The 18,763-nt window shown below is 45.4% G+C and overlaps 1 protein-coding gene across 1 annotated transcript in view; it reads left to right on the plus strand.

The window, feature by feature from the left end:
* Positions 1-2,608: 2,608 nt before the first annotated feature.
* Positions 2,609-18,763, plus strand: part of LOC118936571 (ras-related protein Rap-1b) — a 113,710-nt gene continuing 97,555 nt past the window's right edge. The window contains exon 1 of the mRNA XM_036956648.1: positions 2,609-2,742. The gene's annotated coding sequence lies outside the window, so the exon portion shown is untranslated. The remainder of the gene's footprint in view (positions 2,743-18,763) is intronic.

Raw genomic sequence — 18,763 nt, forward strand, 5'->3', positions numbered from 1 at the left:
GCCCTACAACAACCAGACAGAGAGACATTGCAGATGAAGACGGAGAGAATGTCAGAAGGACTAAATTGTGGAGGCATATTACCCAGAAACCCCCAGACAATATGACCAGGGTCACAATGAGGTTGACTTTGAAGGTGACAAACACGATCGTGTGGATGTTATACTTCTACTCTGTAGCTGTTAATTGGTCACATATGTATGATGAGTAATCATCAGGTGGATGTTATACTGAATGAATAGACAGCTGTTAATTGGTCCTATAATGATCATGACCATAATCCTAGCAGTGGCAGTCACTACCCTTTAAGCTGAGGGAGGACAATAATTTTTATTTTTTTTATTTTACAGCCTATTGGATGACTGTCATTCATATTCCATTCGCCCTGCTCAATGTAACATCGATAGGTTTAGGCTCCTACATGACAATCAGATTTTCCCTATACCCGTCCTACAACCTAGCCTATGAACGACAGTTTACAAGGTAGGTGCACAGATCAAGAGAAATTTGTGACAGACAGTGACACATTCAATACCGCCTTGCACACTCCTGTCTGCATCTAGCTGCATCTAATGATCTGATCATTATTCCAACAGTTGCAAACGAGAGTTTCTATTGGACAAATTCAGTTATGTTTATCCCAGTTTCGTTCTGTTTTAAGAACGTTTTTCAACAGAATCGGCTGAATAAATACACCCCTGATCACAAGCAAACAGTTCACTTTCATAGCAGCCACGTACAAACAGCACGATAACTTTGATCGTTGTAGCTATGATTCCTTCTCGCGTCTTTTGCGCTCTCCTCCTCTCACCTTTTCCCTTCACTTGTGGACTTCAGTGCACAACATTCAGCTGTCTGTGACCAGGCGAAAAAACCTTTCCAAGCCAAACCTTCATATCATAACCGCTAACCGCTACACACAGCCTACATCGTTGTCACCATTAATATTAGCTAACGTCATAGTCAACATAGCTACTAGAACTAACTCGTTGGTAAACCCGCTACAATCGTGCAGTACAGAGTACAGTCAGCAAGCAGTTTAGCAGTTACACCGGCAGTAGCAATAAATTAACAAAACCAAAAGCTTAATTTGACTTGGAAGTGTTCCAGTGTTGGATTGTCATAGCCAGCTAGCTAACATAGCATCCCTCCGTTATAGCCAGCTAGCTATCATAGCATCCCTCTGTTATAGCCAGCTAGTTAACATAGAATCCCTCTGTTATAGCCAGCTAGCTAACATAGCATCCCCCTGTTATAGCCAGCTAGCTATCATAGCATCCCTCTGTTATAGCCAGCTAGCTAACATAGCATCCCTCTGTTATAGCCAGCTAGCTAACATAGCATCCCTCTGTTATAGCCAGCTAGCTATCATAGCATCCCTCTGTTATAGCCAGCTAGCTAACATAGCATCCCTCTGTTATAGCCAGCTAGCTAACATAGCATCCCTCTGTTATAGCCAGCTAGCTATCATAGCATCCCTCTGTTATAGCCAGCTAGCTAACATAGCATCCCTCTGTTATAGCCAGCTAGCTAACATAGCATCCCTCTGTTATAGCCAGCTAGCTAACATAGCACCCCTCTGTTATAGCCAGCTAGCTAACATAGCATCCCTCTGTTATAGCCAGCTAGCTAACATAGCATCCCTCTGTTATAGCCAGCTAGCTAACATAGCATCCCTCTGTTATAGCCAGCTAGCTAACATAGCATCCCTCTGTTATAGCCAGCTAGCTAACATAGCATCCCTCTGTTTGAGCAGGGTGTTTGAGTATCTAAGTGAAAGTGAAAGAAAATACAACGCAATATAGCTAGCTCTCTCTCTCCCTCTCTTGCTTCTCCTTCAACTGGGGCGGCCGGGTAACCTTGTGGTTAGAGCGTTGGACTAGTAACCAGAAGGTTGCAAGTTCAACTCCCCGAGCTGACAAGGTACAAATCTGAACAGGCCGTCATTGAAAATAAGAATTTGTTCTTAACTGACTTGCCTAGTTAAATAAAGCTTTAAAAAAAACACAAAAAAAAACTGGAAGTTGTCATAATTATAATTACTGTGCAAGTCAATGGAAGGGGGTTGAGAACCATGAGCCTCCTAGGTCCTGTGTAGCTCAGTTGGTAGAGCATTGTGCTTGTAAAGCCAGGTTTATGGGTTTGATTTACAACGGGTGACCAGTATGAAAATGTATGTACTCGCTCTGCGTAAGGGTGACTGCTAAAATGTAAAAATATAGGCTTTGTACTGAGGTCAATGTACCCAGATGGAAGGATGGAAGCTAGCTGTCTGGTGCTCCCCTACAGAGTGATGTTGAGGCTAAAAGTCCTAGTTAATGTAAACCTTCATAGCTGTGTATTTTAATCAATTATTTGGTGAAGTTAATATATTTATAGTTTTATCTAAAAAAAAAAGATACATTTAGTTTATGTGTCACTATTTAAATGTTGTATTTAATTCCCTGAGGAGGATGGTCCTCCCTTGAGGAACCTCCACTAAATGCCGGGGGTCGGCTTCCTCTAGTGCATTGTATAATGAAAGCGTATTGTTTGTCAGTCCGATATTATTGGTATGAAATAATGTATTGCGAAATGTCTACACTAGGCTATGTTACAGCTACTGCAATAGCTGAGCACAGTCGAGCGGTGCTCGTCTCAAAACGAGGCTGCAACGTCATGAGAAAACGCAAAACCTCACCCAGAGAGAAGCGACAGACCGAGCGACTAGAGGCGCTAACAGATTGGAGCTACGGAGGATAACTGTAAGTACCTTATCTACACACATTTCTATTGGCTGAGATTTTGTTACTATCTGTGCCATGTTTGCGGCGTTTTCGGCCGCTCGGGATAATGCGAAATAGTGGCACATGATGCCAGGTTTTTTCAGGTAGAATGATCCATTATTGCAAATGAAAACGGGAGACCGGTTTCTGGGGATGCACAACACACGGTTTGCGGAAGCGCAGGTCATATGCCTAGAATATGGCGGAGCAGAGAGTGAAACAATCCAACTCATAATGTTTGGTCAGACAATTTGTATTTATTTTTTTTGTCATGCATAATGCAGAACGCGGCATTCTCCGCGGGTTTGTATCCAGCGACAGTTCTCGGTCGTGCGGTTGGATAACAAAAACAACAGCGTTTTGACCGATATCCTTCCCGTGACGGGGTTGAAGTTACAACGGAAATGGAAAAGTTATTCGATTGTCTAGAATTACACACGTTCTTTGGGACACTGGGTTCTTATCGATTATCACAACAGGACGCCTGGAATTATTCAAGCGGTTATCAAATGCGCAATTTTTTAGATAACATTTGTAATCTATTCGTATTAGTTTTGTACCGTTTTATGCTCTGAAAGCTGCAGCTAGTTCTATACGCGTGAGATACGGGCCCCGCCTAGTTCACGAGTGAATCTGTCGATGGGGAGGGACACAACTGGGTGGTGGTTTCATCTTAGTTAAACGGAACCGAAAAGACGGAATTGTCATATTAGCTTATACTCTTCAAGATCGACAGCATGTTAGATCCATATTTGATATTCATTTTAATAGTGAGATTTTCTTCAATCATACATTCGAAAATATTTAAGATTACTCTGTCTCCTCTGTGACTGCAATCAAATCAACGTTTTATTTGTCGCGTACACAGATTTGGAGTTGCAACGAAATCCTAGCTCCAACAGTTCAGTAATACCTAGTAATACAAAACAATACACACGTAATCCACAAAGTGAAAACACAACGAACACTTGTAAAAGTAACTAACTGTTGTCTCTTATGGGAATGCATTTTGTCCACAGTTATAGATTATAATAAAACACCTTCTGAGTTACAACACAGTTTGAACTACCCTGAACAACTATCAGTCATTCTGCTGGCAGTTATTGGTAAGAGGATGTGGAACCACGGTCAGGGAGAGTGGGAGGGAGAAAGAAAGAGGGAGGGAGGGAGAAAGAAACAGAGAGGGAGGGAGAAAGAAACAGAGAGGGAGGGAGAAAGAAACAGAGAGGGAGGGAGAGAGAGAGAAACAGTGTGAAAGAGGGAGGGAGGGAGAAAGAAACAGAGGGAGGGAGAGAGAGAGAAACAGTGTGAAAGAGGGAGGGAGGGAGACAGAAACAGAGAGGGAGGGAGAGAGAGAGAAACAGTGTGAAAGAGGGAGGGAGGGAGAAAGAAACAGTGTGAAAGAGGGAGGGAGGGAGAGAGAAACAGAGAGGGAGGGAGAGAGAGAGAAACAGTGTGAAAGAGGGAGGGAGGGAGAGAACTATAGGACTTAAAGAGCTTGTTTGTTGAATGTGTTTTATTTAGTCCTGACCGTTTTATGACCTCTACTCAGCTGTACCTTCTCTCTACTGTTCACTACTGTCTGTATGCGGGGCAAATGTTCAATGCTTTAAATGGATTACTATGTGTGTGTGTGTGTGTGTGTGTACTAACAGTGTAATGGTTTCTAACGGTTGAATAATGTTATGACTAAGGCTTAATATTAGAAAGACCATTGTGGTGATGATCATTTTCCTATGAGGCGTCCAGAGAATATCTCTTAACCTATGGAAAAGTTTCCTAGTTTCCACCAGTTTCCTGTATGTGACAGACCGGGGACAAGGCAGTAGTTTCCTGTATGTGACAGACCGGGGACAAGGCAGTAGTTTCCTGTATGTGTCAGACCGGGGACAAGGCAGTAGTTTCCTGTATGTGACAGACCAGGGACAAGGCAGTAGTTTCCTGTATGTGACAGACCAGGGACAAGGCAGTAGTTTCCTGTATGTGTCAGACCAGGGACAAGGCAGTAGTTTCCTGTATGTGACAGACCAGGGACAAGGCAGTAGTTTCCTGTATGTGACAGACCAGGGACAAGGCAGTAGTTTCCTGTATGTGACAGACCAGGGACAAGGCGGTAGTTTCCTGTATGTGACAGACCAGGGACAAGGCAGTAGTTTCCTGTAGGTGACAGACCAGGGACAAGGCAGTAGTTTCCTGTATGTGACAGACCAGGGACAAGGCAGTAGTTTCCTGTATGTGACAGACCAGGGACAAGGCAGTAGTTTCCTGTATGTGACAGACCAGGGACAAGGCAGTAGTTTCCTGTATGTGTCAGACCAGGGACAAGGCAGTAGTTTCCTGTATGTGACAGACCAGGGACAAGGCGGTAGTTTCCTGTATGTGACAGACCAGGGACAAGGCAGTAGTTTCCTGTATGTGACAGACCAGGGACAAGGCAGTAGTTTCCTGTATGTGACAGACCAGGGACAAGGCAGTAGTTTCCTGTATGTGACAGACCAGGGACAAGGCGGTAGTTTCCTGTATGTGACAGACCAGGGACAAGGCAGTAGTTTCCTGTATGTGACAGCAACAGACCAGTGGTACACTATATAGGGAATAAGGTCCCATTTGCCAAGAAACACTTGTTTCAGTGTGCATCCCAAATAGAACCCTATTCCATATCCAAATAGAACCCTATTCCATATCCAAATAGAACCCTATTCCATATCCAAATAGAACCCTATTCCATATCCAAATAGAACCCTGTTCCATATCCAAATAGAACCCTATTCCATATCCAAATAGAACCCTATTCCATATCCAAATAGAACCCTATTCCATATCCAAATAGAACCCTATTCCATATCCAAATAGAACCCTATTCCATATCCCAAATAGAACCCTATTCCATATCCCAAATAGAACCCTATTCCATATTATACCCCACTACTTTTGACCAGGGACCACTACACTATCGAGGGAATAGGTTGCCATTCAGTCAGACAAGCCCCTGGTTCCCTTCCAGGTTCCGTTTGTTGTGATAGACAGCCAGGCTGATGTACTCTGCCGTTTTTCCAGCTGATTAACGAGAAGCCTCAAGTGGTGCTATCAGGCAGTGGTGCTATCAGACAGTGGTGCTATCGGACAGTGGTGCTATCGGACAGTGGTGCTATCAGACAGTGGTGCAATCAGACAGTGGTGCTATCGGGCAGTGGTGCTATCGGACAGTGGTGCTATCGGACAGTGGTGCTATCAGACAGTGGTGCTATCAGACAGTGGTGCAATCAGACAGTGGTGCTATCGGGCAGTGGTGCTATCGGACAGTGGTGCTATCGGACAGTGGTGCTATCGGACAGTGGTGCTATCAGACAGTGGTGCTATCAGACAGTGGTGCTATCGGACAGTGGTGCTATCGGACAGTGGTGCTATCGGACAGTGGTGCTATCGGACAGTGGTGCTATCGGACAGTGGTGCTATCGGACAGTGGTGCTATCAGACAGTGGTGCTATCAGGCAGTGGTGCTATCGGGCAGTGGTGCTATCGGACAGTGGTGCTATCAGACAGTGGTGCTATCAGGCAGTGGTGCTATCAGGCAGTGGTGCAATCAGACAGTGGTGCTATCAGACAGTGGTGCTATCAGACAGTGGTGCTATCAGACAGTGGTGCTATCAGACAGTGGTGCTATCAGGCAGTGGTGCTATCAGGCAGTGGTGCAATCAGGCAGTGGTGCTATCGGACAGTGGTGCAATCAGACAGTGGTGCTATCGGACAGTGGTGCAATCAGACAGTGGTGCTATCGGACAGTGGTGCAATCAGACAGTGGTGCTATCGGACAGTGGTGCTATCGGACAGTGGTGCTATCAGACAGTGGTGCTATCACACAGTGGTGCTATGTGTTGTCATGTGTTGCTGCCATGTTGTGTTGTCATGTGTTGCTGCCATGCTGTGTTGTTATGTGTTGCTGCCATGCTGTGTTGTTATGTGTTGCTGTCATGCTGTGTTGTTATGTGTTGCTACCCTGCTGTGTTGTCATGTGTTGCTGCCATGCTGTGTTGTTATGTGTTGCTGCCATGCTGTGTTGTTATGTGTTGCTGCCATGCTGTGTTGTCATGTGTTGCTGCCATGCTGTGTTGTCATGTGTTGCTGCCATGCTGTGTTATGTGTTGCTGCCATGCTGTGTTGTCATGTGTTGCTGCCATGCTGTGTTGTCATGTGTTGCTGTCATGCTGTGTTGTTATTTGTTGCTGCCATGCTGTGTTGTCATGTGTTGCTGCCATGCGGTGTTGTCATGTGTTGCTGCCATGCTGTGTTGCTATGTGTTGCTGCCATGCTGTGTTGTCATGTGTTGCTGTCATGCTGTGTTATGTGTTGCTACCCTGCTATGTTATGTGTTGCTACCCTGCTGTGTTATGTGTTGCTGCCATGCTGTGTTATGTGTTGCTACCCTGCTATGTTATGTGTTGCTACCCTGCTGTGTTATGTGTTGCTGCCATGCTGTGTTATGTGTTGCTACCCTGCTATGTTATGTGTTGCTACCCTGCTGTGTTATGTGTTGCTACCCTGCTATGTTATGTGTTGCTACCCTGCTGTGTTATGTGTTGCTGCCATGCTGTGTTGTCATGTTGTATTGCTGCCATGCTGTGTTGTTATGTGTTGCTGCCATGCTGTGTTGTTATGTGTTGTTGCCATGCTGTGTTGTCATGTGTTGCTACCATCCTGTGTTGTCATGTGTTGCTGCCATGCTGTGTTGTCATGTGTTGCTACCATCCTGTGTTGTCATGTGTTGCTACCATCCTGTGTTGTCATGTGTTGCTACCATCCTGTGTTGTCATGTGTTGCTACCATCCTGTGTTGTCATGTGTTGCTACCATCCTGTGTTGTCATGTGTTGCTACCATCCTGTGTTGTCGTGTGTTGCTACCATCCTGTGTTGTCGTGTGTTGCTACCATCCTGTGTTGTCGTGTGTTGCTACCATCCTGTGTTGTCGTGTGTTGCTGCCATGCTGTGTTGTCGTGTGTTGCTGCCATGCTGTGTTGTCGTGTGTTGCTGCCATGCTGTGTTGTCGTGTGTTGCTGCCATGCTGTGTTGTCGTGTGTTGCTGCCATGCTGTGTTGTCGTGTGTTGCTGCCATGCTGTGTTGTCGTGTGTTGCTGCCATGCTGTGTTGTCGTGTGTTGCTGCCATGCTGTGTTGTCGTGTGTTGCTGCCATGCTGTGTTGTCGTGTGTTGCTGCCATGCTGTGTTGTCGTGTGTTGCTACCATGCTGTGTTGTCATGTGTTGCTGCCATGCTGTGTTGTTGTCTTAGGCCTGTCTTTCTGTAGTGTTGTATCTCTTGTCATGCTGTGTTGTCATGTGTTGCTGCCATGCTGTGTTGTCATGTGTTGCTACCATGCTGTGTTGTCATGTGTTGCTGCCATGCTGTGTTGTTGTCTTAGGCCTGTCTTTCTGTAGTGTTGTATCTCTTGTCATGCTGTGTTGTCATGTGTTGCTACCATGCTGTGTTGTCATGTGTTGCTGCCATGCTGTGTTGTTGTCTTAGGCCTGTCTTTCTGTAGTGTTGTATCTCTTGTCGTGATGTGTGTTATGTGTTGCTGCCATGCTGTGTTGCTGCCAGCTGTGTTGTTGTCTTAGGCCTGTCTTTCTGTAGTGTTGTGTCTCTTGTCATGATGTGTGTCCTGTCCAATATTTATAGTGTTGTATCTCTTGTCGTGATGTGTGTCCTGTCCTATATTTGTAGTGTTGTATCTCTTGTCGTGATGTGTGTCCTGTCCTATATTTGTAGTGTTGTATCTCTTGTTGTGATGTGTGTCCTGTCCTATATTTGTAGTGTTGTATCTCTTGTCGTGATGTGTGTCCTGTCCTATATTTATAGTGTTGTATCTCTTGTCGTGATGTGTGTCCTGTCCTATATTTATAGTGTTGGTCCCCGTCCCCACAGAAGTCCTTTTTGTCTTTTGGGAGGCCGTCATTGTAAATAAGAATTTGTTCTTTAACTGACTTGCCTAGTTAAAATAAAGGTTAAATTAAAATACAAATGAACATATTACCTCCAATTACCTTGACTAACCTGTACCCCCCACATTGACTCGGTACCGGTACACCCATATATATATATATATATATGCTTCATTATTGTGATTTTATTGTGTTAGTTTATTTAGTAAATATTTTCAAAACACTGCATTGTGGGTTATTTCACGGTAAGGTCTACCTACACCTGTTGTATTTGGCACATGTGATAAATAAAATGTGATTTGATAACCTAACCTAACACCAAGAGTCGTTGTATTAACTGCTATTCAGTCTGATCCTCCGATGCTGGCTTTGTTAGTCCAGAGATGTCCGTTAGCCTAAGGAGTCTTGCCATCTCGTCTACTTCTCAAATGACACCCTATTCCCTATATAGTGCACTACTTTTAACCAGGGCCCTATGGGGGAATAGGGTGCCATTTGGAACGTAGAGTAGTGTCGGTTGTCTCCTGTCTGATTGTGCTAAGCAGCGTATTGGCAGCTGAATGTTTGCAGTGAGGTGTATTAGGATGTCGCAGAGCACACAGCCAGTCAGCCAGCCAGCCAACCAGCCAGCCAGTCAGTCAGCCAGCCAGCCAGCCAGCCAGCCAGCCAGTCAGCCAGTGTTGGGAAGGAAATGGTCCTGAGGGAGTATAGCCTTAATGCAGAGCAGTATGGTGTTAATCTGGCTGTCAGATAGAGAAAATGACTGACTGATTTATTGACTGCCTGTCTGACTGACTGACTGACTGACTTATTGACTGGTGGTGATACCTCCCATAGAGACGTCTGGACTGGTCCGTCAGGACAGAGAGAACCATAGACATAGAATGACTTCCTCCTATGGGCACACTCAATATGGCCGCCGGTCCACCTATCACAGGCCCATTTGACTTGAATGGGATTTTTAAATTTTTTATTCTAATTATTCTATTTTTATGGAGAGACCTCATAGCAGACTACTCCGCTGGCTCACCTGAGGCTCTATCTCTCAAATCAACTCTCCTTTCAATCCTTGCGTCCTATTTCCTTGCGTCCTATTTCCTCGCCTCCTTCCCATTAGAGAGGAAGTGTGGTTGAGAACAGTGGCGGTCAGTGGGGTTGAGAACAGTGGCGGTCAGTGGGGTTGAGAACAGTGGCGGTCAGTGGGGTTGAGAACAGTGGCGGTCAGTGCCGTTTTAAGACGAGGGAGGATTATTACTATTTTTCTATGAGCACGGCCTTATTTCTATTACAGCATATTGGATGACAGTCCTATTCCATTCACCCAGTTCAATGCAATGCAAATTTGACTATCGTGTACTATCTACTACACAATAGTCACATTTTCCCTGTACCCATCATGAGGTTGCTACAACCTACAGTGGTTCAATTATTTGGTGACGTGAATATATTTAGTATAGTTTTATCTAAAAAGGATAACTTTTTTTTAGTTTCACTATTTAAAAAAATAAAAAATAAATAATGAAATTCACTGAGGAGGAAGGTCTCCACTGGTTGAGAAGGAGATGACGAGAGAGGATGTGAGGAGTCACAGATGCAGGAATGGTTCTCTCTCTCAACCAGGGACCCAGGACACTAACGGCTTCCCTCCTGATATCGATGCAAGGCCATGTCCAGGAATGGTTCTCTCTCTCAACCAGGGACCCAGGACACTAACGGCTTCCCTCCTGATATCGATGCAAGACCATCTCCAGGAATGGTTCTCTCTCTCAACCAGGGACCCAGGACACTAACGGCTTCCCTCCTGATATCGATGCAAGACCATCTCCAGGAATGGTTCTCTCTCTCAACCAGGGACCCAGGACACTAACGGCTTCCCTCCTGATATCGATGCAAGACCATGTCCAGGAATGGTTCTCTCTCTCAACCAGGGACCCAGGACACTAACGGCTTCCCTCCTGATATCGATGCAAGGCCATGTCCAGGAATGGTTCTCTCTCTCAACCAGGGACCCAGGGCACTAACGGCTTCCCTCCTGGTATCGATGCAAGGCCATGTCCAGGAATGGTTCTCTCTCTCAACCAGGGACCCAGGGCACTAACGGCTTCCCTCCTGATATCGATGCAAGGCCATCTCCAGGAATGGTTCTCTCTCTCAACCAGGGACCCAGGACACTAACGGCTTCCCTCCTGATATCGATGCAAGGCCATGTCCAGGAATGGTTCTCTCTCTCAACCAGGGACCCAGGACACTAACGGCTTCCCTCCTGATATCGATGCAAGGCCATCTCCAGGAATGGTTCTCTCTCTCAACCAGGGACCCAGGACACTAACGGCTTCCCTCCTGATATCGATGCAAGGCCATGTCCAGGAATGGTTCTCTCTCTCAACCAGGGACCCAGGACACTAACGGCTTCCCTCCTGATATCGATGCAAGGCCATCTCCAGGAATGGTTCTCTCTCTCAACCAGGGACCCAGGACACTAACGGCTTCCCTCCTGATATCGATGCAAGGCCATCTCCAGGAATGGTTCTCTCTCTCAACCAGGGATCCAGGTTGAGATGGACTCAAGCTAGGGGCGGGGGCTGTGACATGACCATTGATGATGTACGGCTGTTGGTAAATCCTCCTGGTCATTTCTGGGAAGTGGTGTCCTCCTCCCTCCACTACCACCAGTTGGCCCACTTTTCCTTTAGGCCAAAGGGCCTTGTTAAACATGGTGGCCCTCTGATGTTTCCCCTTCTTCCTCTGCCTGCCCGACCTCTCCGCATCCATGAAACCAGAGCTGCTCCCCAGGGTGGCTACATGCTGCTATGCTTGCAGCTAGCTAGTGATTGGCATTGTGTTTCAGGCTAGCAGTTAACATCTAGCTAGTAAATGACATTGTGCTCCTGGGTGGCTAAATGCTAGCAGTTAACATCTAGCTAGTAAATGACATTGTGCTCCTGGGTGGCTAAATGCTAGCAGTTAACATCTAGCTAGTAAATGACATTATGCTCCTGGGTGGCTAAATGCTAGCAGTTAACATCTAGCTAGTAAATGACATTGTGCTCCTAGGTGGCTAAATGCTAGCAGCTATCTTAGCTTGTGAATAAAATGATGCTGCTATACATTTTCTAACCAACCTTTAATGGCAATAGTTTCCTCCTGAGGCTGTCAAGATGGCATAAACATCTGACAGGCAGGGGGGGGCTTGTGAGGAAAGATGCCAGGTTGTGATGTTATAGCTAATGCAGTCTGTTGTAGCCTGGCCTGTCTCTTCCTAGTATCTCAGTACAATCTGTCTGTCAGCAGTCTGTTGTAGGCTGGTCTGTCTATTCCTAGTATCTCAGTACAATCTGTCTGTCAGCAGCCTGTTGTAGCCAGGCCTAACTAGGCCTTGTATATCAGTACAGTCTGTCAGCAGCCTGTTGTAGCCAGGCCTAACTAGGCCTTGTATATCAGTACAGTCTGTCAGCAGCCTGTTGTAGCCAGGCCTACCTAGGCCTTGTATCTCAGTACAGTCTGTCAGCAGCCTGTTGTAGCCAGGCCTAACTAGGCCTTGTATCTCAGTACAGTCTGTCAGCAGCCTGTTGTAGCCAGGCCTAACTAGGCCTTGTATCTCAGTACAGTCTGTCAGCAGCCTGTTGTAGGCAGGCCTAACTAGGCCTTGTATCTCAGTACACTCTGTCAGCAGCCTGTTGTAGCCAGGCCTAACTAGGCCTTGTATCTCAGTACAGTCTGTCAGCAGCCCAATTCTCTGAGCTCCTCTGTTGTTCATCATTGTTCTCCGTCAGTGGTGTGAGACATGTCTGATGAGCTCAGGTTGTCTGCTATTCACGTCTCTCTCTCTCTTTTTGTTAGCTTTTTATTATTTATTCATTTGTAAAAATGTCTATAAACATAATTCCACTTTGACATTTATGGGGTATTGTGTGTGTAGACCAGTGACACAAAATCTCAAAATTAAATCAATTTTAATTTCAGGCAGTAACACAACAAAGTATGAAAAAAATCAAGGGGTGTGAATACTTTATGAAGGCACTGTAAGATATATAATTTTTGTCCTCTTTAATAACCCCTTAAGGCCTGTTTAACCCCTTAAAAAGGCCTTTATAACCCCTTAAGGCTTGTTTAACCCCTTAATAAAGCCTGTTTAACCCCTTAAGGCCTGTTTAACCCCTTAAGGCCTGTTAAATCCCTTAATAAGGCCTTTATAACCCCTTAATAAGGCCTGTTTAACCCCTTAATAAGGCCTGTTTAACCCCTTAATAAGGCCTTTATAACCCCTTTAGGTAAAGTGACATGAACTTTGCTCTGTTTTAAAGGCCTTTTTACCTCAATCATTTAACACAATAATTACATTCCTGTCTCTTCTATGGCTCTTTCTCAATAATGTGTGTCCCTACCAGCTGTGTGTCACAAGGTTACTGTCATCTCCCGGGCATTGCAGTGTTACTGTTATTGTTTAAGCTGAGGAATTTATTGCAGAATACAGAGGTGTCCTGTAAAGTGTTGGAGAGTCCAGGGTGTGTAGAGTGTCGGAGGGTCCAGGGTGTGTAGAGTGTCGGAGGGTCCAGGGTGTGTAGAGTGTCGGAGGGTCCAGGGTGTGTAGAGTGTCGGAGGGTCCAGGGTGTGTAGAGTCTCGGGGGGTCTAGGGTGTGTAGAGTCTCGGGGGGTCTAGGGTGTGTAGAGTCTCGGAGGGTCCAGGGTGTGTAGAGTCTCGGGGGGTCCAGGGTGTGTAGAGTCTCGGGGGGTCCAGGGTGTGTAGAGTGTCGGAGGGTCCAGGGTGTGTAGAGTCTCGGAGGGTCCAGGGTGTGTAGAGTGTCGGAAGGTCCAGGGTGTGTAAAGTCATGTCTGCATGGAGGACTTGAACAGTGTTGGTGGTAGTTGGTTGGCATCTCTGTGTTGTATTGTACAGGCTGTTGCCGGGGTTATTGTTGCCGGGGTTACTGTTGCCGGGGTTACTGTTGCCGGGGTTACTGTTGCCGGGGTTAATGCGGCCAGGGTGAATGCTGCCAGGGTGAATGTAACACAAACAATTGGAGTACTTGTGTCGGACTCTGAGAAGGATGTTTCTCTAATTGAGGCAGGATGTGGAACACTGTAGTTGAAGATTGAAGAGATCCTGCATTGAGTTATGTAACTGTCAGCCTTATCGTGTGTGTGTGTGTGTGTGGTGATATATTTTAACACACCAGGCATGACACATTGATCAAACCTTGACCTTTTACAGTATCATTTAATGAGCCTTTATTTCACACTGAGCAGAGAGGGAGCTAGAAGGATCAAGGTCACTCCGATAGAAGTGATGAACAGGTGGCGGTCCACGGCCTTCATCTTGATCCAAACATCTCTTTCAACATCACAACACAGTTCTCTGCTCTTCAACTGTTACATCACAACACAGTTCTCTGCTCTTCATCTGTTACATCACAACACAGTTCTCTGCTCTTCAACTATGACATCACAACACAGTTCTCTGCTCTTCATCTGTTACATCACAACACAGTTCTCTGCTCTTCAACTGTTACATCACAACACAGTTCTCTGCTCTTCCACTATTAAATCACAACACAGTTCTCTGCTCTTCATCTGTTACATCACAACACAGTTCTCTGCTCTTCAGCTATTACCTCACAACACAGTTCTCTGTTCTTCATCTGTTACATCACAACACAGTTCTCTGCTCTTCATCTGTTACATCACAACACAGTTCTCTGGTCTTCAACTGTTACATCACAACATAGTTCTCTGCTCTTCAACTGTTACATCACAACACAGTTCTCTGCTCTTCAGCTGTTACATCACAACACAGTTCTCTGCTCTTCAACTATGACATCACAACACAGTTCTCTGCTCTTCAACTGTTACATCACAACACAGTTCTCTGCTCTTCAGCTATGACATCACAACACAGTTCTCTGCTCTTCAACTATGACATCACAACACAGTTCTCTGCTCTTCCACTATTACATCACAACACAGTTCTCTGCTCTTCAGCTATGACATCACAACACAGTTCTCTGCTCTTCAGCTATGACATCACAACACAGTTCTCTGCTCTTCCACTATTACATCACAACACAGTTCTCTGCTCTTCAACTGTTACATCACAACACAGTTCTCTGCTCTTCATCTGTTACATCACAACACAGTTCTCTGCTCTTCCACTATTACATCACAACACAGTTCTCTGCTCTTCAACTGTTACATCACAACACAGTTCTCTGCTCTTCATCTGTTACATCACAACACAGTTCTCTGCTCTTCAACTATGACATCACAACACAGTTCTCTGCTCTTCAACTGTTACATCACAACACAGTTCTCTGCTCTTCAACTATGACATCACAACACAGTTCTCTGCTCTTCATCTGTTACATCACAACACAGTTCTCTGGTCTTCAACTGTTACATCACAACACAGTTCTCTGCTCTTCATCTGTTACATCACAACACAGTTCTCTGCTCTTCAACTATTACATCACAACACAGTTCTCTGCTCTTCAACTGTTACATCACAACACAGTTCTCTGCTCTTCAACTATGACATCACAACACAGTTCTCTGCTCTTCAACTGTTACATCACAACACAGTTCTCTGGTCTTCAACTGTTACATCACAACACAGTTCTCTGCTCTTCAACTATGACATCACAACACAGTTCTCTGCTCTTCAACTATGACATCACAACACAGTTCTCTGCTCTTCAACTATGACATCACAACACAGTTCTCTGCTCTTCAACTGTTACATCACAACACAGTTCTCTGCTCTTCAACTGTTACATCACAACACAGTTCTCTGCTCTTCAACTATGACATCACAACACAGTTCTCTGCTCTTCAACTATGACATCACAACACAGTTCTCTGCTCTTCAACTGTTACATCACAACACAGTTCTCTGCTCTTCAACTGTTACATCACAACACAGTTCTCTGCTCTTCAACTATGACATCACAACACAGTTCTCTGCTCTTCAACTGTTACATCACAACACAGTTCTCTGCTCTTCATCTGTTACATCACAACACAGTTCTCTGCTCTTCAACTATGACATCACAACACAGTTCTCTGCTCTTCAACTGTTACATCACAACACAGTTCTCTGCTCTTCAGCTATTACATCACAACACAGTTCTCTGCTCTTCAACTGTTACATCACAACACAGTTCTCTGCTCTTCAACTGTTACATCACAACACAGTTCTCTGCTCTTCAACTGTTACATCACAACACAGTTCTCTGCTCTTCAACTGTTACATCACAACACAGTTCTCTGCTCTTCAGCTATGACATCACAACACAGTTCTCTGCTCTTCATCTGTTACATCACAACACAGTTCTCTGCTCTTCAACTATGACATCACAACACAGTTCTCTGCTCTTCAGCTATTACATCACAACACAGTTCTCTGCTCTTCAACTGTTACATCACAACACAGTTCTCTGCTCTTCAACTGTTACATCACAACACAGTTCTCTGCTCTTCAACTGTTACATCACAACACAGTTCTCTGCTCTTCAACTGTTACATCACAACACAGTTCTCTGCTCTTCATCTGTTACATCACAACACAGTTCTCTGCTCTTCAACTGTTACATCACAACACAGTTCTCTGCTCTTCATCTGTTACATCACAACACAGTTCTCTGCTCTTCAACTGTTACATCACAACACAGTTCTCTGCTCTTCAACTGTTACATCACAACACAGTTCTCTGCTCTTCAACTGTTACATCACAACACAGTTCTCTGCTCTTCAACTATTACAATTACAATACAGTTATCCATTGTTACCAAGCATCTTCTGAATTGGGAGATTTCTTACCTCCGGGGTCTTAAGTTACACGCTAGTCATCGCTGTTGGTTGCTAATCCTGGTAACTAGGAAGTGGGATTTGGTGGTGGTTTAGACTGGTAAATGGTGATCACCTAAAAACATGATGATGGTTTAGACTGGTAAATGGTGACCACCTAAAAACATGGTGGTGGTTTAGACTGGTAAATGGTGACCACCTAAAAACATGGTGGTGGTTTAGACTGGTAAATGGTGATCACCTAAAAACATGGTGGTGGTTTAGACTGGTAAATGGTGATCACCTAAAAACATGGTGGTGGTTTAGACTGGTAAATGGTGACCACCTAAAAACATGGTGGTGGTTTAGACTGGTAAATGGTGATCACCTAAAAACATGGCGGGGGTTTAGACTGGTAAATGGTGACCACCTAAAAACATGGTGGTGGTTTAGACTGGTAAATGGTGTTCACCTAAAAACATGATGATGGTTTAGACTGGTAAATGCAGTGTGTGTCTTCTCCGATATGGTCATTTCAGTCGATCATACTGTTCAAGTGCCTGGCTATTTCTACCCAGCAGCAGCACTTGAGATCAGAGACTGATTGGAAAGGGAGAGTGTTTAGCATTTAAATAACTCCCCTCTCTCTCTGTGTGTGTGTGTATATGTGTGTGTGTGTGTGGTTGTGTGTTTTTTTTAAGGCCCACCTACAAAAGGCTTCATTCACGTCATTCAGATAATCAGTCCTGAACCTCTCAAACTTCCATACCAACGACCCACAATGCATCGGTGTCTGTATGGTTTTCTGTGTGAATAGATAGGAGGAATGAGGCGAGGGGGGTGGATCAGATACAGGTGACTCAGAACAGAAGAGAGGCTGGAATAGAGCAACACGAGGCTGCGTCCCAAACAGCAGTCTATTCCCTACAGTCCCTACCCAATGGACCCTGCTCAAAGGGGAGTGCACTAAACAGGGAATAGGGTGCCATTTTCATGCAGGATTTCTGTTCAGAGATACGAGAGGGGTTCAAGTGGTGATGTTATCGTAGGACAGCGAGGCAGCGATTTGAAACCTCACCCCCCAACATGTCAATTCACAGGAAATTGGAACGGCAAAGTGCTTTGGTGCCTGAATTTTTATAAAGCATCTCGATAGGAGTGCTGGTCTAGGATACATTTTACGTATAGGTGGTCCCATGGATCAATCCCACTACCTTGGAGTTACCAGCACCATGCTGTACCAACTGATCAATCCCACTACCCTGGAGTTACCAGCACCATGCTGTACCAACTGATCAATCCCACTACCCTGGAGTTACCAGCACCATGCTGTACCAACTGATCAATCCCACTACCCTGGAGTTACCAGCACCATGCTGTACCAACTGATCAATCCCACTACCCTGGAGTTACCAGCACCATGCTGTACCAACTGATCAATCCCACTACCCTGGAGTTACCAGCACCATGCTGTACCAACTGATCAATCCCACTACCCTGGAGTTATCAGCACTATGCTGTACCAACTGATCAATCCCACTACCCTGGCATTACAAGAACCATTCTGTACCAACTGATCAATCCCACTACCCTGGAGTTATCAGCACTATGCTGTACCAACTGATCAATCCCACTACCCTGGCATTACCAGCACCATGCTGTACCAACTGATCAATCCCACTACCTTGGCATTACCAGAACCATGCTATACCAACTGATCAATCCCACTACCTTGGCATTACAAGCACCATTCTGTACCAACTGATCAATCCCACTACCTTGGCATTACCAGAACCATGCTATACCAACTGATCAATCCCACTACCCTGGCATTACCAGCACCATGCTGTACCAACTGATCAATCCCACTACCTTGGCATTACCAGAACCATGCTATACCAACTGATCAATCCCACTACCCTGTAGTTACCAGCACCATGCTGTACCAACTGATCAATCCCACTACCCTGGAGTTACCAGCACCATGCTGTACCAACTGAGCTACAAAGGACTGCATTGGTCTCAATAGAAGTTCTGTGCAACAGTTGTTATTTCTCACATATATCTAAATCTAGGCTTTGGCTCTTAGATGGGGAGGCGTGTAGGAGGGGGAGGCGTGTAGGAGGGGGAGGCGTGTAGGAGGGGGAGGCGTGTAGGTGGGGGGGCGTGTAGATGGGGAGCCGTGTAGGATGGGGGAGGCGTGTAGATGGGGGAGGCGTGTAGATGGGGGAGGCGTGTAGATGGGGGAGGCGTGTAGATGGGGTTGGCGTGTAGGAGGAGAGGCGTG

Source organism: Oncorhynchus mykiss, chromosome 21 (assembly GCF_013265735.2).
Source record: "Oncorhynchus mykiss isolate Arlee chromosome 21, USDA_OmykA_1.1, whole genome shotgun sequence".
Lineage (NCBI taxonomy): Eukaryota > Metazoa > Chordata > Actinopteri > Salmoniformes > Salmonidae > Oncorhynchus > Oncorhynchus mykiss.